Genomic DNA, 22,508 nt, shown 5'->3' with positions numbered 1-22,508 from the left:
TGCAGTATCAGTACATATATATCCCAGCTTAGTGCAGCTACAGGCCATTAGTATGTCTGGAAGGCCAAGAAGGAGAGGCAGACAGTCACAAGCCAATAAGAGAGGGCAAGCAGGCTCTGTGTCTAGTGCTGGTCGTGGAGACGGTGCATCCTCATCAGCACGTGGCCGTGGGACACGCTTGGCCTTTTTTTTGGCAGCTGGCCGCGTTGAGCCGCAACATGCGGAAGACTTGGTCGAGTGGATGACCAAGCCGTCCTCATCCTCCTCATCCTCTCTCACCCATGCCCAGGGTACTTTGTCTGGCAAAGCAGCGGCCTCTTCCCTTGGCTCAGTGTCATCAGTGACTCCTTCCCTAGCCCCACCATGTCCTCCTGAGGAGTCCCTCGAACTGTTTGACCACAGTGTTGGGTACATGCTCCAGGAGGATGCCCAGCGTTTGGAGGGCTCTGATGATGATACTGAGCTCGATGAAGGCAGTAACGTGAGCACGGACAAAGGGGGTGCCCAAGAAGGACAGCAATCTGGCACTCATGGTCCCCCTGCTGCAGCATACTGCCAGGTTTTCTCCAGTGATGAGGAGGGAGGGGATGATGAGGTCACTGACTCAATGTGGGTGCCTGATAGGAGAGAGGAGGAGGAGGAGGCGGCACATCACCAACGAGGTAGGATGCCCTCCAGGGGCCAGCCTAAGGGCAGCACTTTGACTGCATCACACCCCAAAGCACCACATGTGCAGGGCGCTGCAGTCTCTGCGCATTATTCAAAAAGTTCTTTGGTGTGGGCCTTTTTTTGAGACGGGTGCATCAGATCGCACCGCTGCTATTTGCAACATATGTCTCAAGCGTATCTCGCGTGGCCAAAACATCTCCCACTTGGGTACCACATGCTTGACCAGACATATGTTGACCTGCCATGCAGTTCGTTGGCAAGCGTATCTAAAAGACCCACACCAAAGAACAAAGAGGACCTCTCCTTGCTCCTCATCAGCTGAGATCTCCAACACCACTATACCTTCAGTCCTCTCTGAGACCTGCACTGAGAGGAATGAAGGTGTAGAATTAGGTGTGTCACAGCCAAGTACTTGTGGGCAATCTGCTTTTGGTACACCGACGTCAGATTGTACCATTCAAATTTCCCTGCCCCATCTGCTGCACTGCCGAAAGAAGTTTGCTCCCAGCCATCCACATGCCCAGCGGTTGAATGCTAGCTTGGCAAAATTGCTAGCACTTCAACTGCTGCCTTTTCAGTTGGTAGACTCTGCCCCCTTCCGTGAGTTTGTGGAATGTGCGGTTCCTCAGTGGCAGGTACCCAAACGCCACTTTTTCCGGCTCTCTACCGGCATGTGGAAGACAATGTCCATGCCTCGCTGGACAGGGCGGTCAGCGGTAAGATGCATATTACCGCTGACTCATGGTCCAGCAGGCATGGACAGGGACGTTACCTAAGTTTCACGCCGCATTGGGTGACTCTGCTGGCAGCTGGGAAGGATGCAGGACAAAGTGCAGTAGTGTTAGAGGTTGTTCCGCCACCACGCCTCCAAAATGCTAATGATTGTGACACACCTCTCTCCTCCACCCCCTCCTCTTCTTCTTCCTCCATGGCCTCTTCCTGTGCTTTGTCCTCAGAACCAGCGGTGCTCCGTAGCTGTTCAAGGGGCTACGCAAGTACGCAGGCCAAAAGATGCCATGCGGTGCTTGAGCTGGTGTGCTTGGGGGACAGGAGCCACACTGGGGCAGAGGTTCTGTCAGCTCTGCAGGGGCAGGTTCAGAGGTGGTTGACGCCACGCCAACTTAAGGCAGGAATGGTGGTTTGTGACAATGGCACCAACCTCCTCTCTGCCTTCCAACAGGGACAAATGACCCATGTGCCCTGTTTGGCTCACGTCCTTAACTTGGTGGTGCAGCGGTTCTTGGGCAGGTACCTGGGCTTACAGGATGTCCTGAGGCAGGCCAGGAAAGTCTGTGTGCATTTCCGCCGGTCATATAATGCCAGTGCTCGGCTGACGGACCTCCAAAAGGAGTTTAACCTGCCCAAGAACCGCCTAATCTGTGATGTGTCCACCAGGTGGAACTCAACGTTGGCCATGCTGCAGCGGCTGCACACGCAGCAGAGGGCCATCAATGAGTACCCGTGCGACTATGGCACCAGGACAGGGTCAGGGGAGCTTGTTTTTTTTTCCCCATGCCAGTGGGCCATGATCAGGGATGCATGCACTGTCCTGTCACCATTTGAGGAGGCCACGAGGATGGTGAGCAGTGACAGTGCATGCATCAGTGACACTGTCCCCCTTGTCCACCTGTTGGAGCACACGCTGCGTGGAATAATGGACAGGGCACTTGAGGCAGAACAAAGGCAGGAAGAGCAGGACTTCCTTAGCTCTCAAGGCCCCCTTTATCCAGACAGTGTTCCTACGTGCCCGCCGATCACACAGGAAGAGGAGGAGGAGGAGGAGGAGGAGGAAGATTGTGTCAGTATGGAGGTGGAGCCTGGCACTCAGCATCAGCAGCAGTCTTTAAGGGATCAGTCCCAAGAAACACATGGACTTGTACGTGGCTGGGAGGAGGTGGCTGGGGACCATGTCGTCCTTAGTGACCCAGAGGACTCCGGACCGAATGCCTCAGCAAACCACGCTGCATGGCCTCCATGATCCTGCAAAGCCTGCGTAAGGATCCTCGTATTGGTGGTATCAAGGAGAAGGACCAATACTGGCTGGCAACCCTCCTTGATCCACGTTACAAGGGTAAGGTTGCGGACCTTATCTTGCCATCGCAGAGGGAGCAGAGGATGAAACATCTTCGGGAGGCCTTGCAGAAAGGTCTGTGCAACGCGTTCCCAGAGACTGGGAGGTTACAAACTCCTGTTTCTGGACAACGTGTTGCTGAGGCTTCGGTCAGTCAAAGAAGGAGCGGTGGAGAAGGTGGCCGTCTGACCGATGCGTTCAGACAATTTTTTGGTCCGCAGCCCTAAGGTATGATCGGTTCCAGCAACCATCGCCAGCGTCTGTTTTACATAGTGCAGGAATACCTAGGGGCAAGATCTGACTTGGACACCTTTCCCACTGAAAATCCTCTGGGCTACTGGGTCTTGAGGATGGATCACTGGCCAGAGCTTGCACAAAATGCAATTGAGCTACTGGCCTGTCCTGCATCCAGCGTTCTTTCGGAACGCACATTCAGTGCTGCTGGAGGCTTTGTAACCGATCACAGGGTGCGTCTGTCCACCGACTCAGTTGATCGACTGACCTTCATAAAAATGAATCAGTCTTGGATCACCACCAGCTACAAAGCACCTGATGCTGATGTAACCGAATAATTTTTTTTGAAATCTCAGATCCCTTCAAAGACTGCCTATGCTGATGCTGAGTGACTATCCCTGAGTAATTATCCTCTTCCTCCTCAATCATCACGCTGATAGCTTGTAAGAACATTTTTGGTTCTGGGCGCCACCACCAGTGCCTAAGGCCCAATTTTTCAGCCCCTGTTTAACACGGGCGTGTAATTACAATTTTTGATGCAATACTTTGCAGCAGGGCTCATTTCTGCGTTACAACTAGAGTATCTGTGAGGGGTTGCAGTGTTGTGGCACCAGCACCAGTGCCTAAGGCCCAATTTTTCAGCCCCTGTTTAACAGGGGCATGTAATTACAATTTTTGATGCAATACTTTGCAGCAGGGCTCATTTCTGCGTTCCAACTAGAGTATCTGTGAGAGGTTGCAGTGTTGTGGCACCAGCACCAGTGCCTAAGGCCCAATTTTTCAGCCCCTGTTTAACAGGGGCCTGTAATTACAATTTTTGATGCAATACTTTGCAGCAGGGCTCATTTCTGTGTTCCAGCTAGAGTATCTGTGAGGGGTTGCAGTGTTGTGGCACCAGCACCAGTGCCTAAGGCCCAATTTTTCAGCCCCTGTTTAACAGGGGCGTGTTATTACAATTTTTGATGCAATACTTTGCAGCAGGGCTCATTTCTGCGTTCCAACTAGAGTATCTGTGAGGGGTTGTAGTGTTGTGGCACCAGCACCAGTGCCTAAGGCCTAATTTTTCAGCCCCTGTTCAACAGAGTCATGTAATTACAATTCTTGATCTAATATTTCACAGCAGGGCCCATTTCTGCACCCACCAAGAGCAAGTGAGGACTTACAGTGTTGTGGCACCACCACCACCAAAGGCCCAATTTTTCTGCCCTTGTTCAACAGGGGCATGTAATTACAATTCTTGATCTAATATTTCACAGCAGGGCCCATTTCTGCACCCACCAAGAGCGAGTGAGGACTTACAGTGTTGTGGCACCAGCACCACCACCACCACCACCAAAGGCCCAATTTTTCTGCCCTTGTTCAACAGGGGCATGTAATTACAATTCTTGATCTAATATTTCACAGCAGGGCCCTGTGAGGGCTTACAGTGTTGTGGCCACAACAACACCTAAGGCCCAAATTTCTGCTGAGTATATAGGGCAGGCCCCTACTTTCAAACATCTAACTTACAAACGACTCCTACTTGCAAACGGAAGGAGACAACAGGAAGTGAGATGAAATCTACCCCTAGGAAGGGAAATTCTCTCCTGTAAGAGTTAATATGGGAAAAACATTTCTCCTTTCCACTGATGCTTTCCAATCCTTGTTCCACAAAAAACCCCACATTTTCAAAAAACATTTGTCATTGGGACAAAAAGTGAGGTGAAATCTTCTGAAGAGGAGGAAAGACAGCCAAACAAATGTCACAGGGGTGATAACCCTTCCCTATGTTTTCCAAAAAGCTTAAAAAAGATTTTTTGGCTGGAGCTAAACACATTAAAAATGTACCCGTTAAAAATTACAAACAGATTCTACTTAACAACAAACCTAAAGTCCCTGTCTTGTTTGCACCGCCTGTATACTGCTGTTCAGAGTATATAGGGCCTGGTGGCCCCACACCTTTCCTTATTTTAATTTGGGTGCGGGGTTCCCCTTAATATCCATACAAGACCCAAAGGGCCTTGTAATGGTCTGGGGGTACCCATGCCGTTTGTTTCACTGATTTTCATCCATATTGCCAGGACCCGACATTACATTAAACCCGCAAGCAGTTTTAAATTAGATTTTTTCCTTTAAAAATGACATTTTGTGCAGGGACTGTTCTAAACATGGGAAACACGCGCCACTTTACAGGCATACTATAGACACCCCCCAGGTACGATATTTAAAGGAATATTTCACTTTTTTTTTTTTTTACTTTAAGCATCATTAAAATCACTGCTCCCGAAAAAACGTTCGTTTTTAAAAGTTTTTTTTGCATTGATACATGTCCCCTGGGGTAGGACCCGGGTCCCCAAACCCTTTTTAGGACAATACCATGCAAATTAGCCTTTAAAATGAGCACTTTTGATTTCGAACGTTCGAGTCCCATAGACGTCAATGGGGTTCTAACGTTCGTGCGAATTTTCGGTCCGTTCGCAGGTTCTGGTGCGAACCGAACCGGGGGGTGTTCGGCTCATCCCTATTCGTGATATGTGCCTGCTGTACCATGTACTTGTATAAAAAAAAGTATCCTGTTCTCTTTGTATTGCTTCCTTTGTGTGAAATCCCTGGTGATCCTGCCAGTTCCTCTGCGTTCCTATTAAAAACCGACCACACTAATCAGGAGAGCAAGCCATGGTTAGTTCTCTAGCTATGCTGGGAACTCCAGTGTACTCTCCTCCAATGATCAGACTTGTCCTAACACCCATTCCCCTACCCTCCCTTCCCCCCTGCACAGCCAACTACTGGGAAGCTCAGTGTGCTGCTGCTTCTCCCCCCCCCCCCAGCTGTTATGCAGCTGAGGGCAGAGGGAATGTGATTAAAAAAGGGAAAGGCAAAGGTATTTATAATTTTTTTTTATATATCTATACAAAAATGTTTTGCCTTTCATTTGTATTTTAAACTGCATGGGTTGTTTTACAAGGGGATCATTTACAATCACTTATATATTTTTTTTTTTTTTGCAAGAGGTGGAGCTGCAGACTCTTTCTTCCTCTTTAGATTGCAGTTGCAATGCTTTGCAGGCTGTAATGCAAAAAAATAAATAAAATAATAATAATAATAATTATTAATAATAATAATAATAATAAATGCACACGTTTGCTTTTTTGCAATGTTGTGCACTTATTATTTTTTTTTTGCAAAAGGTGGAATTTCCCTTTAATGGATGTAGACCTTTAATTGATGTAGCATTATTTTGTGTCTTATCTCCCTGGAGACAAGCTTTAATAACCAGCATTGAGGATTATAGATTGGTTACTCTTATTGTTATTATTATTATTATTATTATTATTATTATTATTATTATTATTATGTAGAGGGGGGACCCCCCTAGCAGACACATTCTCCTTGCCAGTGATGAGTGTGGCAGGGAAGGATGTAGGGGCTGTGCAGAGGTGTAGGAGTGTGTTATTCACACTAGCTCAGGCATGAGGATCTGGAACACTTGTCAGCAAGCATGATCTGAGCTTTCACCTGGGACCTCGAATTCCCAGCACCTCCACCAAATCCAGGATCCCCATATCTTGTACCTTTAGTGTATTGGATGCAGCACAGAGAGGAGGGAAGCAGGTGGCATCGTCTGACTTGCTGGAGATCAGTGTGTAGTGTGGATCGTTGGGTCCCTTCTCATCCTCCCCCCACACCCCCCCACAAGGCTCTGTCCATCTGGGTCCTGGATCTACAATCGTGCCACAGGGCATTGACCAGGGAGGGTAGAGGGGTAACCTTGGATGCCCATCTCAGGAGGCTGGAAGACTGGATCCTACACCTATCGGAATCTGCAGCTCCATCTCCCTGCTCCAGCTGACAGGTACTGAATATTAGTCTTTATTTTAATGTGTAATGTCTACAGACAAAGTAATGACCACAGCAGCTAATCAGGGATCACTGTATTGATTTTTTTTATTAGATATATTTTATTTATATATTTATTTTATAAGATCATGTTGCTGATGGATATTGCACTTGGCACATCATTGTGGTCCTAGTTGGATGCAGAGTCTGTATTTCGTGAAGCTGGACATGTAACAAGCATCTGAAGTCTATTTAGTGTCTTGAAAATCAAAGATTTAGGATTAAATTAATTGCAACCCTTTTTTTTTTTTTTTTTTTTTTTTTTAAAGAATGTGTGCCATTGTGATAGCTGTGCATGCACTTAATTGCGGCTTGGCTGAGCATTGCATTGTGTTGCAAAGGAATTATTTGCAGGCATTCTAATCCATGTGCATCCAATAAATAGAGCCCATTGAGGGTGGCTGTGCCATTCTTGGGCTATATACCAGCATTGATATGCAGCAGGTGTCTATAAATGAATGCAACTCTATTAGCGGGATTTCAGCACCTCGGACAGCATCCCCATAGAAGTTTATGGGTCTTTATCGGTCTCTACAGCCAGAGCAGTGCCAGTGCTTTTTTCCACTTACAACATTGGAATCCTCACTTGCTAGCATTCGATGTGCCTGGTCATACATCGGGAGATGAAAGCAAGCTTTGAGAATTGCATAAGACATACATGATACATTTTTGCAAGCCCTTATTGCCTGCTCATGGCACGCTTCCCTACATGATCGATTTTCCTTTCCGATCAATAGAAATAATCAATCTATAGTCAACAATGCAAATGATTGACATGCTACACATGGGGAAACAGATTTCAATCGATGGTTAGAAAATAAGACTATAAGTAGTTGATCGTTCTTCTGTTTCCGCCATGCAAACTCATGTCCTGAGTGATCAAAATATAATCAAATTCATGACCAAAGCATTTGAGTGCAGCTGATTGATGCAAAATGATCAATGGATTCAGTCTGATCGACTCTGAAGGGAAGGGAAGTTATGGCTAAGCAATTTTTTTGCCAATTCGATCATTTTGATCGAATCACATATCCATCGGATAATAACATCAAAGTGTGTATGGCCATCGTTAAGCAGCAAACATTTTGTGAATAGCAGTTCAAATGAGGTTTTTGGCTGCCTTTTGCATCATTCATTTAATGCAGCGTTTTCCAACCCTTTGGTACCCCCGCAACAGGCCATGTTTTGGGAATTTCCCTTAGATAAAATAGCTTCCATAAATTCCAAGGCATTGACATTAATTTAAAGCACCTGTGCAAGATGAAGGAAATCCTTAAATCATGGGGGTACTTGAGGACTGAGGTTGGGAACCACTGATTTGATGAATCATTATAGAAATTGGCAACATTTGGCACATAGCAAGAAAAAAAGGGTACATGACATTGGGAATTAAGTAATGACTAGGAAATTTTGTTGTCAGCAGTCTTTCAAGGGAATGGTGGTCATGATGATGCGATTACAACTGACATACCTTGAAGTCAGCCATGAGATCTGCCAGTCTGTGAACAGCTGTAGAGTATCCTTGGATGGACAGCTCTCGAACAAGCAATGATAGCAGGCGAGAGTCATATTCTCAACCCCGTGATGGGGGATTCTTATGCTCTTCTTGGCTAAGTTAGTACACATACGCTGCCCACACATGTTAAAAGCCTGTTCTCCCTCTTCTAAAAAAGTGGAAACATGTGAAGATTGCTTGTGAATTGATTTTTTTACCATGTCAGAAAATTACTTTGTTTTACACTGAGCTCTTTCGTTGGCGAGAAGAAGTCTTTTTTGGTTAAGTTAGCTAGAACTTGGCTTGATTGTTGCAAGCAATGCTTGAGTCTGTAGCATTGACTCCTTTTTGATGGGCTGCATCTGGCCATCCTTAGGGGACAAGCATCAAAAGAGGGAACTCAATACATTTCTAATGCCTACTAAGTGCTCCCCAGATGACTGAGCCTACAGAGATGAATGTCTACCAAGTGCTCCCCAAATGACTGAACCTACAGAAATTTATGCCTACCAAGTGCTCCCCAGATGACTGAACCTACAGAGATATATGCCTACCAAGTGCTCCCCAGATGACTGAACCTACATAGACGAATGTCTATCAAGTGCTCCCTAGACGACTGAGCCTACAGAGATGAATGCCTACCAAATGCTCCCCCAGATGAGTGAACTTACAGAGATAAATGGCTGCCAGTTGCTCCCCCAGATGAGTGAACCTACAAAGATGAATGCCTACTAAGTGCTCCTCAGATGACTTAAAGTAGTTGTAAAGGCAGAAGGTTTCTTATCCTCATTCGTTCTATGCATTAAGATAAAAAACCTTCTGTGTGTAGCAGCCCCCCCCCCTCAGCACCCCCCCCTTATTACCTACCTGAGCTCCTTCTCTCTCCAGCGATGTCCACGATCCCCTCAGCCATCCAGTACACTCCTCTTGATTGGCTGAGACAGAGCAGCGGCGCTATTGGCTCCCGCGGCTGTCACTCAAGTCAGTCAGCCAATCAGGGGTGAGAGAGGGCGAGGCTAGGTCAGGGCTCCATGTCTGAATGGATACACAGAGCTCTGACTCGCCTTGGGTGCCCCCTGTAGCAAGCTGCTGGCTGAGGTGCACTCAAAGGAGGGAGGGACTAGGAGCAGCAAAGAGGGACCCTAGAAGAGGAGGATCCAGGGTGCTCTGTACAAAACCAACTGCACAGAGGAGGTAAATATAACATGTTTGTTATGTAAAGAAAAAGGAGATGAAACAAATGGCACTGAGCACCGGGAGAACTGGTGCCTACAACCTCTGAGTGTTGACCGAAATGGGATATGTAAAATATTACCTAAAGTATAATACATAGTCTTAGATCAGTGGTCTCCAAACTGCGGCCTGGGGCTGGATGGTGACCCTTTGCTTGCTTTTATCCACTATTTCATTTACTGGCACCAACGAAAAGGCACAATTTCTAACAATGAAACTAATAATGGGGCACAGTTCCTCCCAATGAAACCAACAATGGGGCTAAATGACACCAATGATGGGGCACAATTCCTCCCAATGATATCAATGATGGGCACAATTCCTACCAATGACACCAACGATAGGGCACAGTTCCTCCCACTGACACCAACAATGGGGTCCAATGACACCAACGATGGGGCACAATTCCTACTAATGACACCAATGATGGGGTATAAATCCTCCCAATGACACAAACCATGGGGCACAATTCCTCTTACTGACACCAATGATGGGACATTGTTTACTCTTACTAATGCTGGGGCATTTTCTACTCCTGATGGCCACAGTCTAGCCCCCCTAAAGTCTGAAGGACAGTAAACTGTCCCTTTTGTTTTGAAGGTTTGGAGACTGTCCTAGATCATCCTCAGGTGTATGGTGATCTGTCTATCCTCCTAATAATTGCACACCACAAAGACTGGCTATGAGTCCTCTCTTCTTAGATACCTAGAAGCACATATGCACGAAAAAAGGGAATAGAGGTCATTCCCATTGTCCATTGGGAAAAAAAACAATGGCTGTTGGTGGGTTATAGAGCTTTTTTCCCAATGGGAAATTCTCCAGGTGATAACGAGGACCTCCATATCTTGTGAGTGCTTGTTGTTGCTTGGGAGTTAACCCTTCCACTACCTAGTGGTTGCAAGTGAAGCTTCAATCATTCATGTCGCTGGAGAGTATTGGGGCATGCAGAGCTGGCCTTGTTACAGGGAACAAATTATTCACACGATGGGTAAATGAGTGGCAACTCATATTTAATTCATCATCACCATTTAGCTTAGAATATAATCTGTCATGGGTTGTCTCTAATACAAGTCTTCGCTGCATGCCACGCACTGCATACAAATTTTAACAAGAGTCTGCCTACTTATGCAAAAATGTCATTTATCTCCAAAAAAATGTGAAAGTGTAACCAATCCGTCAGGCCCTTTACAATGCCTATAAACAACTTGTCATTCATGGGCATGCAGCAGAGGAAATAAATAAATAAATAAATAAATAAATAAATAAACAAGGTCAAATTCCCAAAAGCTATTTATCTGCTTTTTTTTTTTTTTTTTTATATTTTTAATTATTGCAGTCTATTTCCACAGGGCTGGTAGCAACATTCTATTCTAATTGCTCCATGTGCTTTTTAAATTATATTTCTGAAATGGTGATCGAGGATTAGTTCGAAAAAGGGGCTGTTGGTTTATTGTAAGGAAATTGAAAAGTTGTGACATTTTTTTTTTTTTTTATTATTGCTGACATTCAATGTAAACATGAAGAATAAAATGTCGAAATTTTATTGAGTTTTCTTGGAAGCTAAAGCAGCAAGACGAATGTGCGACGGGGAAAAAAAAAAAACTCATAATAACATTGCAGTGCTATTAAAGGCAGGCAGGATGAGCGGAGGCACTTGGTTCCAACACACATCAGCGTTGGATGGGGCTGCTGTTTGAGCGTGTGATCTTGAAAAACATTTCAAAGTAAGCAGCCCAAGCTAGGAAAATGTGGGTTAATATCTTCTTATTGGTTTTTGAAAGCCCCAATAGACAGGGATATTTGTAGCAGATGATGTGCGGGATCAGGGGTATTATGATACGCTGGGAATGTGCACTTGTGTTTGGATGAGCGGAACACTTAAATGCATTAAGACAATGGAGGTGATTTCAGTGAAGGAGTCGTTTTCAACCTTGCTTAAAAGATTGCCCTACTTGAAGAAAAAGCTTGCAGATCTGAAATAGTTAAAGCAAGATCTGTGAAAAAAAAAAAAAAAAAAAGTATACGTGATATTATGTAATATTATAAATGCCATACTCGTGCTTAAAAATTCAACTCCAGGCAAGTGACTTAAAGCAGCGTTAAATCCAAAACCAGAAATGTTATTTGTTGCAGCTTACCAATCATTAGATGATCAGATCATTATCAATTGTATGTTCGAAATATTTTACATCTACTCATTTGATTATTGTCTTCAACAGTGAACTGTATTTTGCCTTTTAATATTTTTATTTATTTTTTGTATACCAATAAAGTTGGCATTTCTATGCCTTTTATATATATATATATATATATATATATATATATATATATATATATATATATATATATATATAACTCTTTATACTCTTTTCCTGCCCTAAAAAGTCCAAAGGGGCATCCCCTCTATGCACCTAGTTGCAAACATTTCTTCCCTGAATCATTAGATGTGCTGGCTGCATTCGTTTTCTTTTTTAGGCTTATTTCCAGCAGCGGCCGGTCCAATAGGTGGCACAGCGGTGCCCCCCCACACTCCTAATCTCCATACACAGCCCTCTAATCTCCATGCGGAGCACCGGACTCATAGATTTCTATGATTTTATTTATTTCTTTAAACCTCTTGCCGAGCGCTGTACACCGATATACATCGGCTCAAGGGCAGCGGTGGGCAAATGGGCATACCTGTAGGTCCCCTTTAATTGGTGGGGCTAGCGGGCGCCCACCGCGGACAGCGTGACCGTGCCCGCAGGACCGGTGGACTCCATGTCCACCGGTCCCCCGGCGATCGTGTCACGGAGCCGCAGAACGGGGAAGTGCTTATGTAAACAAGGAATTTCCCCGTTCTGCCTAGTGTTATGACAGAGATCACTGTTCTCTGTCATCGGGAGCAGTGATCGCTGTCATGTGAGTTGAAGCCCACCCCTCCCCCCCTGCAGTTAGAATCACTCCTTAGGACACACTTAACCCCTTCGTCGCCCCCTAGTGTTTAACCCCTTCCCTGCCAGTGTCATTTACATAGTAATCAGGGCATTTTTATAGCACAGATCGCTGTATAAATGACAATGGTCCCAAAATAGTGTCAAAAGTGTCCGCCCACCGTGTGCTCCGTGACCGTGCCTCGTGTCACAGATTGGCAGAACAAGGAGATGTCTATGTAAACAAGGAATTTCCCCGTTTTGCCCAGTGTCATGACAGCGATCAATGCTCCCTGTCATCGGGAGCAGTAATCGCTGTCATGTGTGTGGTAGCCCATCCCCCCCACAGTTAGAATCACTCCCTAGGACACACTTAACCCCTTGATCGCCCCCCCCATAGTGTTTAACCCCTTCCCTGCCAGTGTCACCACAGCAGATTGACAGGTTTCGGCCATAAATCATTGGCCGGGACCTGCTGACTGTCTTGTGCTGTAGCGAATGAAATGCCAATCACGTATACATACATGATCCTGCACAGCCGAGTTGCACTGTAGCGGTATAGCTACATGAGGCAGTCGGCAAGTGGTTAAAGCAGTATTGAACTCAAAAAGCGAACATTTATCATCACATCACAGTAATCAGTGCATTTTTATAGCACTGATCGCTGTATAAATGCCAATGGTCCCAAAATAGTGTCAAAAATGTCCGATGTGCCCACCATAATGTCGCAGTTACGATAAAAATCGCAGATCGCCGCCTATAACTTGCGCAAACCAATCAATATATGCTTATTGCGATATTTTTTTTACCAAAAATTTGTAGAAAAATATATATTGGTCTAAACTGAGGAAAAAATTTGTTTTTTTTATATATTTTTGGGGGATATTTATTATAGTAAAAAGTAAAAAAATAATGCGTTTTTTTCAAAATTGTCGCTCTTTCTTTGTTTATAGCGCAAAAAATAAAAAAACGCAGAGGTGATCAAATACCGCCAAAAGAAAGCTCTATTTGTGGGAAAAAAAGGAAGTAAATTTTGTTTGGGTGCAACGTCGCACGGCCGAGCAATTGCCAGTTAAAAGGGATGCAGTGCCGAATCGCAAAAAAGTGCGATACTGCTGTTAGAGTGGTAAGGATGTGGAATTCCCTTCCACAGGCGGTGGTCTCAGTGGGGAGCATCGATAGTTTTAAAAAACTATTAGATAAGCACCTGAATGACCGCAACATACAGGGATATACAATGTAATACTGACACATAATCACACACATAGGTTGGACTTGATGGACTTGTGTCTTTTTTCAACCTCACCTACTATGTAACTATGATTAGAGCCCGAGGCTCTAATTGGCTTCAAAAAGGTTGGACTCGGGGCGCAGTGCCCACTTGTGACATTAGCGAATCAAAATTCGCTATTGTCTTCCGGCTTCTCCTCCTGGCCAATCAGGACAGGAGGCGGATCTTAAGACCCGATTAGCTGGGAGGAGAAGCCAGGGAATCTGGGACCTGGATGGGGTAAGTGTGGACCTGGCAGGGTTTTCTTTTCTTTTTTGCAGCCCCCCACCCCCCACCCCAAAAAATGGAGCACCAGCTACCACTGCTTGTTTCCTTCTGTTTTCACCTGGTGATCTGGCCAGCAGCACACCTCCTATTAGAGTGCCCCCACTCAGGATGAAGGAGCACAGGGGGCACAGCAGACAGCAGCATTGTCAGTCTGCGGGGGAAGGGGGGTGGATGTGTTAAAGTGGTAGTAAACAATAGTTTTAAAAAAAAATCCCCTGCAAGCAATGTCATAAGGGGCTAGTATGCATTACATGCTAGCATAATTATGAGAGACTTGCCTTAAAACGAAGCCCCGTCCCCGCTGAGAGGGCTTTCATCTTCATCCGGTCTACCTTCCGGGTTTGCTTCCCTGCCTACATGAGTGGCCGCGGAGGGGGGCGCAATGACCTCACTCCCGCTCATGAGCCCAGGAGCCGCCATTTACGGCACGAAGTCTAAAGGTCCAGTAAAGTAAGCTGAACCTTCAGAGCGCATGCGCCAGTGACGACACCGGCTGCATGCACTCTTAAAATATATCTCCTAAACAGTGCAAGTTTAGGAGATATTCACAGTACCTACGAGTAAGCCTTATTAAAGACTAACCTGTAGGTATAAGTGGCAAAGCTGAGTTTACTACCACTTTAAATGTAGCAGATTTAGATACACTAACAAGCCAAACTCCAAGCTACTCCTGTAGCTATACCACTACAGTGCAACTCGACTGCGCAGTATCATGTATGTATACATGATTTGCATTCCATTCGCTACAGCACAAGACGGTCAGCAGGTCCCAGCCAATAATTTATGGCCAGAACCCGTCGATCAGCTAAGCGCATGACAGAAGAGAGCCCTGTGTAGGTAAACCACACAGGGCTCTCTACTTACAGCAACGATAAACCGGCTCATCGCTTAGGGAAATAACACACGATAAACATAGTTAGGCACACGTTTGACACCTTGATTACCCTAGATATCAATCCCTTTCCAGCCAGTGTCATTAGTACAGTGACAGTGTATATTATTAGCACTGATCACTGTATTAGTGCCACTGGTGATGTCAGTCCCCCCCCCCCCCCCTCCCGCCTGCTGCACTGCCTGTCGCAGTCTCATTATAAGTCGCTGATCACCACCAATAGTAGTATTAAATAAATAAATAAATAAAAATACCAATACTTTATGTATGTATGTATGTGTAATATATATATATATATATATATATATATATATATATATAGTGTGTGTGTATATATATATATATATATATATATATATATATATGTATTACTATAGTTTGTAGATATACACTTATTGGCAATTTTTTTTACCAAAGACATGTAGCAGAATACATTTTGGCCAGAATTTATTAAGAAATTAGATTTTTTTTACATTTTTTTTAATGGATATGTTTTATATCAGAGAATAAAAAAAAATGAAATCAAATTATATAAATTTCTGTCTTTTTTCGTTTATATAATAAAAAATAAAATACATAGTGGTGATCAAATACCACCAAAAGAAGCCCTGTCTGGCAAAGGGGGGGGAAACCGTTTTTTTGCTGCAAAAAAATAAACATTTACAGGTTTTATCCCTCCCCCCCAGCTTGTGACCAGACAGAGAAAGGAGAATCGGAGCACGGATGAACACATCTCTTTGTCACTCCTGGTATCATACACTCCTGGTATCATACACTCCTAGTATCATACACTCCTGGTATCATACACTCCTAGTATCATACACTCCTGGTATCATACACTCCTGGTATCATACTCTCCTGATATCATACACTCCTGGTATCATACACTCCTGGTATCATACACTCCTGGTATCATACACTCCTAGTATCATACACTCCTGGTATCATACACTCCTAGTATCATACACTGCTGGTATCATACACTCCTGGTATCATACACTCCTGGTATCATACTCTCCTGATATCATACACTCCTGGTATCATACACTCCTGGTATCATACTCTCCTGATATCATACACTCCTGGTATCATACTCTCCTGATATCATACACTCCTGGTATCATACACTCCTGGTATCATACTCTCCTGATATCATACACTCCTGGTATCATACACTCCTGGTATCATACACTCCTAGTATCATACACTCCTAGTATCATACACTCCTGGTATCATACACTCCTAGTATCATACACTCCTAGTATCATACACTCCTGGTATCATACACTCCTAGTATCATACACTCCTAGTATCATACACTCCTAGTATCATACACTCCTGGTATCATACACTCCTAGTATCATACACTCCTGGTATCATACACTCCTGGTATCATACACTGCTGGTATCATACACTGCTGGTATCATACACTCCTGGTATCATACACTCCTAGTATCATACACTCCTAGTATCATACACTCCTGGTATCATACACTCCTGGTATCATACACTCCTGGTATCATACACTCCTGGTATCATACACTCCTGGTATCATACACTCCTGGTATCATACACTCCTGGTATCATACACTCCTAGTATCATACACTCCTGGTATCATACACTCCTGGTATCATACACTCCTAGTATCATACACTCCTGGTATCATACACTCCTGGTATCATACACTGCTGGTATCATACACTGCTGGTATCATACACTCCTGGTATCATACACTCCTAGTATCATACACTCCTAGTATCATACACTCCTGGTATCATACACTCCTGGTATCATACACTCCTGGTATCATACACTCCTGGTATCATACACTCCTGGTATCATACACTCCTGGTATCATACACTCCTGGTATCATACACTCCTGGTATCATACACTCCTAGTATCATACACTCCTAGTATCATACACTCCTGGTATCATACACTCCTGGTATCATACACCCCTGGTATCATACACTTGTGGTATCATACACTCCTGGTATCATACACTCCTAGTATCATACACTCCTGGTATCATACACTCCTGGTATCATACACTCCTGGTATCATACACTCCTGGTATCATACACTCCTAGTATCATACACTCCTGGTATCATACACTCCTAGTATCATACACTCCTGGTATCATACACTCCTAGTATCATACACTCCTGGTATCATACATTAGCATCTAAACAGGGCAACACAACTGATTGGCTCCTTGTGCTGCTGATTCCTCTCCTGTCTGAGCTCTGCTGTGTATGGGATTGCAAAAGGTTGGTACCATGTCAGATTCAGATAATAACATTTCTTTGGTGTATTCATTGATACATAGCTGCGTTATTTCATTTGTTTTATATCTATCTGGAGTTCCGCTTTAAAGTGTTACTAAACCCAGGTCTCTGCATTCATTATATCTGGTCTCCCACAGTACACCAAACATAGAAATGCAATTATTTTAGTAAAGATAAAATGCTAAATACCTTTTCTCATCAGCAGTATATAGCAGTCTTGTGACTTCTGTCAGTGCCTGGTTAAACTTGTAGGAAGAGTTTTCATTCTACTCCGACTGTCCTATGAGGCTGCAGGACCCCTGACCCTCTGCATGGACGGTGCTGATTGACCCTGTGCTGATCACATGCACTCTCCCAAGAAAAAAAAAATCCCTAGCTCTGCCCCCCCGTCCCCTCACCCCAAAGCACCTTGTCCCCATTTTGGTGGGGACAAGGGCCTCTTCCTGGCAGCCCTGGGCTGTGGTTGTCAAGGTCTGTGGGCGGGGAGCTTATATGAATCTAGAAGCCCCCTTTAACAAGGGGGCCCCCAGATCCCAGGCCTCCCACATGTGAATGAGTATCAGGTACATAATACCACTACCCATTCACCAAAAAAGTGGCAAAAAGTAATAAACACGAGACAGTTTTTGACAAATCCTTTATTAAAAAATAAGGCCTCCCGCTGAATGCCTGCTCTGCGCTTTGACATTTCTTATATAGGTAAGGGGTCGGGTCAACTAGCTACATCAGTTGGTGGCACCCCCTCCCTTTTGACGTCACGGACTGGTGCATGCTGGGCATGTGATGTCACGTGGGGTGGGACCACCGGGTGACATAGCTAGGTGGCCCCACCCCTTACCTATGTAAGACATGTCAATGCGGAGAGGAGGCATTTGGCAGGAGGCCTCCAAGGAGGCCGCAGCATTTTTTATTTTTCGGGTTGGCAGGCGACGTGATTGACAACGGATTACATTGAGGGACACATTTTTTATTTTTCAAGAAAGGATTTGTCAAAAACTGTCTCTTATGCCCCAAAGCACCCCCCCATGTTGAGGGCATGTGGTCTGGTATGGTTCAGGAGGAGGGAGGGCGCCCCCCCCCTTTCCTGACCTGCCAGGCTGCATGCCCGGATAAGGGTCTGGTATGGATATTGGGGGGACCCCACGCTGTTCTTTTCTTTTTTAACCAGCACTTTTTTTTTTTATTGCTCAGCTGTCCGTGGGTAAATCCATTGACATCTGATGGCTCATCGGTTGTTAAGGACGCTGCGGCCGGGTTCCCGCCCCGCTCCTTAAAAACCAGCGTACATTGCGCCCTGATTGGACAAAGCTTTGCCCAATCGGGGTGCAGAATGCACTGTGCAGCACATTGCAGGGTGTCCGTCGAGGCGAACACCCTGCAAATTTTGGTGTTTGGCCTACGTCCGAACGGAAAACTGTTCGGCCCAAACTGATACTTGGGTCTAACCGTTCGCCCATCCCTATGTTCCATGTTGAGGGACTCACAAAGGAGTGCAGGAGGGAGAAGGAGCAGAAATTAGCTACCCCTGATCTTCATCCTGCAGGTCTGTAGCTCAAAGTTGAAAGGCCATTTGGGCCTGGCCTGGAGAAACACCTTCTGGGGGACTCACATGAGTTTACTGGGGATAATGGTTGGACTCGGACTCCATTGTTCTCTGTTTATGGCAATGAAGTCCTCTGCACTGTGACTACTGTAAAGGTCTAGGAGGGAGGAACCGAGCCTGTGACATGCCGGATGTGCCGGATGTGCCGGATGCGCCGTAGGTGGTGATGAACCAGCTAGAGATATTGCTCTTTTGATTCTGTCATTTTGTAAGTGTATTTTAAGTAAAGAAAGATATGGAGTACAATATGTTTGTGCCTTTCTGCCTTGTATGATATATGAGCTGAGTCCGTGGAGAGCTTCGGCAACTGGATGGGATGGATGCCTTGTGTTAACCAAGGAGGATACGAGAGATGTGTTTGGGTTAAAGATTGATGAGCGTGTTGGTAATTTAATTGAGGTGAGCAGGCCCTTCACCTGGTGATGGATGTGCACTATGCATGAAGAGTGAAGACACTTGGTGTTTTGTTAAATAATTTTCTTCACAATTTTTTATATTACCTGGAAGTTGCTGTATATTAGTTTAATACTCAATTTTGTGGGAATTTGAACTATTTGTAGGTTATTGATTTAGGTGTTGTGCTACACTGAATTTATTAGAATGGGAATAGGTCACTCCTGACCAACACATTGTAGATCTCTGATCCATACAAGAGAGAGAGCGAGAGAGTCCTAAGGCAGTGGTTTTCAACCTCAGTCCTCAAGAACCCCCAACAGGCCATGTTTGCAGGTTTTCCTTTATCTTGCACTTGTTGTAGCCCCCCCGGCGGTATGATTATGTCAGATTTTTTGCGTCTCAAAGCGGTACATTGTTTTGCATAGAAATTTGGCGTTTTATATTGTAGACCTGTAATTCTTAGTAATAACACACTTAAATCTGTCCAAACAAGAGTCTAGTAGATATCCCGGGTATGATGGATTTTGAAACACAAAATCATAAATTATAATATAATAAATAACTATAAATAATTATAAAAAATAATAATATATTAATAATAAAATTAATTTCCTCACAATTCACTATCGCTATCGCTATTAAGTGTTCTAATTTACTATCGCTGTTTTCTAGCTGGTCACAAAACTATTTTGACGTAAAGGGACACTTTTTAGTTGCTATGGACAATCCCAAGTTTCCAGGCAAAAGGAACAGTATATATAATATAAAACAGCATGCAGGGCACTGGACAAAGCACTAGGGACAAAAGGAAGGTGAAATTATTTCATACAATAATGTAATCTGTAAGATTACAGTGTACTGCATGTGTTATGAATTTTGAACTTTTTGAATTTGCCGCTGGGCTCCGCCCCCCATGCGTCGTGTCGCTCGCAGGGAACGGAGCCCGGCACACGGAGGCATCGGGTGGAGGACACAGCCGCAGACACAGCGGGGGGACATCGCAGGATCCTGGGGACAAGGTAAGTACAACGCACCAGGATCCTGAGATGCATTCCCGAGTGTGGTTCGGGGTTACCGCTAATAGTACTGAAATTTAACCCCGAGCCACACTTGGGAATACCGCCAGGGAGGTTAAAGTGTAAGTAAACTCCCCTATCGTTTTAAGCCAAGGAAGATGCCATCTTTGCCTCTGTTTAATCTACAACTGCCATGATGCTGCACATGTGATCAGTTATGACTAGGGTTGCCACCAAGAAAAAGCAGCAACCCTAGTGTTGACACCAGCCATTGGATGGTTTGACAGTTTGGTTGAGAGCACAACCAATGGGAATGTTATATTTCTGGCATGTGCCAGAAATGAAACTTTTTTTGAAACTGGTAGATGGATGGGCTTACTCCTGCCAGTCAATGGCTTGGTATTTTGGACAGCTATTTTATCTGAGAGAAATTCATAAAACATGGCCTATTGGAGGTACTTGAGGACAAGGTTGAGAACCACTGTCCTAAGGGACCACTGTCCTTCATCCTGCGGGATGTAGCTCAGAGTTGAAAGGCCATTTGGGCCTAGTCTGGAGAGACACCTTCTGGGGGGGACTCAAAAGAGTTCATCAGGGAAGATGGCTGGACTCCATTGTTCTGTGTTTATGGCACTAAGTCACTGTATAGGTCAGCTGTTGTGCTAAGAACATTCCAAAGTAAGGCATCGAAAAGAGTCTCTCCAAAGACAGGTATGTGAATATTCTATCCAAAGAAGAAGTTGGGCAGGACCTGGGCCAGCTTGGCAGGAACTCTTGTTCAATCCAAGGTCCCTTGCTTGTGCACCGTAGCATGTTTGTACACACTGTGGTGCGGTGAAATGCAGTCCAATGAGTTGTGCGAAACAAACCGCAGTCCACCTCAACACAACAGTGTGGTGTAAACAGGGCACATAGAAAAAATTGTTTTTGTATGCCCTTGCGTTAAAAAGGAAGAAACGGCTGCCCTCCAAGATGATGAATACGAGTCCTTTATTGATCCATCCAAGTGACACACCACAAGGAAAAACGACATTCAAGGCATCAAAGGCAGACATGTTTCACACAGTATCATGTGCTTATTCATTGCCTTTGTGTTGAGCCTGTGTCGAAACAGCTCAATGGAGAGCGTTTGAACAAGCAATCTAAAACTGTAACATAGAATGTGATGTCATCTCCTTGGCTGTTCTGAAAGGCTGTACAAATCCTAGGACTGGATGGACAGAAATACCACACCTGTGGCAGATAAAACATTTCCCTTGTGTATTTCCTCTAAAGTATTTAGCTGTTTACTTGGAATTTAGCTTTAAACTGAAATCAAATAGTGATTTTCTTTTTTTTTTTATGTTATAGGAAACATCTAGAAATGTTAATGGAGCCTAAGCAGTGCCCTGGAAAATGTACTTTTTGTCCAGAAATCCTTTTGAAAAACGTACAGTGGAACCTTGGATTATGGGCATAATCCGTTCCAGGAGAATGCTTGTAATCCAAAGCTCTAGCATATCAAAGAGAGTTTCCCCATAGAAGTCAATGGAAACGAAAATAATTTGTTCAACATTGACTTCTATTGCATGCAATATCGCATGTGGCCAGAGGTGGGGGGGCGCCGGAGAGCCTCAGAAATACTCAGCTGAACTCGGAAACCCTCGGAAAGGCTCAGAAACACTCAGGAACTGAGTATTTCCGAGTGTTTCTGAGTATTTCCGAGTGGTTCAGAGTATTTCCGAATGGCTCAGAATGGCTCCAAACCATTCCGAGTGTCACTGGTGCCCCCGCACCTCTGGCCAAATGCGGTACTGCACACCCCATTGTCTTGAATTCTGCTCGTTTTGCGACACAACACTCGCAAACCGAGTCAGGATTTAAAAAAAAAAAAAAAAGTTGCTCGTCTTTCAAAATGCTCATTAACTACGTTACTCGTAAACCAAGGTTCCACTGTACTTCCTGGTATGTGAGTGCCTAGGCACTCCTGTCCCTGTAGCTTTGTATCTGTATACCTGCAATGTGAAACCAAGGCTCTACATACTCTGGCTGATAGTCTCACAATATTTGAAGTGAGATTTTGTGATATTACTCTTGGGCTGCTCATTGTTCTCCTTGCTGGAGGCTCTGACATAGAAAAGCAAAGCCCTGCCTCTACCAAGATGGCCGCCTCCACACAGAGACATGGTGCAGAACAAGGAATGGTAATTCAGTAATAGAGAAACATCAGCTGCAGGGAGACCATAGACAATATTGGTAGTCTTTTGCAGACTGTCTGGCT

At 44.7% G+C, this 22,508-nt stretch overlaps 1 protein-coding gene across 1 annotated transcript in view; it reads left to right on the top strand.

Annotated features, from left to right (window-relative positions):
- The first annotated feature begins 6,314 nt into the window (after window positions 1-6,314).
- The window catches only part of GRM5 (glutamate metabotropic receptor 5), a 528,413-nt gene continuing 512,219 nt past the window's right edge, over window positions 6,315-22,508 (top strand). Inside the window, 1 exon segment of the mRNA XM_073612964.1 lies at window positions 6,315-6,806. The gene's annotated coding sequence lies outside the window, so the exon portion shown is untranslated.

The sequence above is a fragment of the Aquarana catesbeiana genome, linkage group LG02, assembly GCF_042186555.1.
Source record: "Aquarana catesbeiana isolate 2022-GZ linkage group LG02, ASM4218655v1, whole genome shotgun sequence".
NCBI classification, from domain to species: Eukaryota; Metazoa; Chordata; class Amphibia; order Anura; family Ranidae; genus Aquarana; species Aquarana catesbeiana.
The sequence above is the reverse complement of the archived record's forward strand: the minus strand, read 5'-3'. Positions and strand labels throughout refer to the sequence as shown.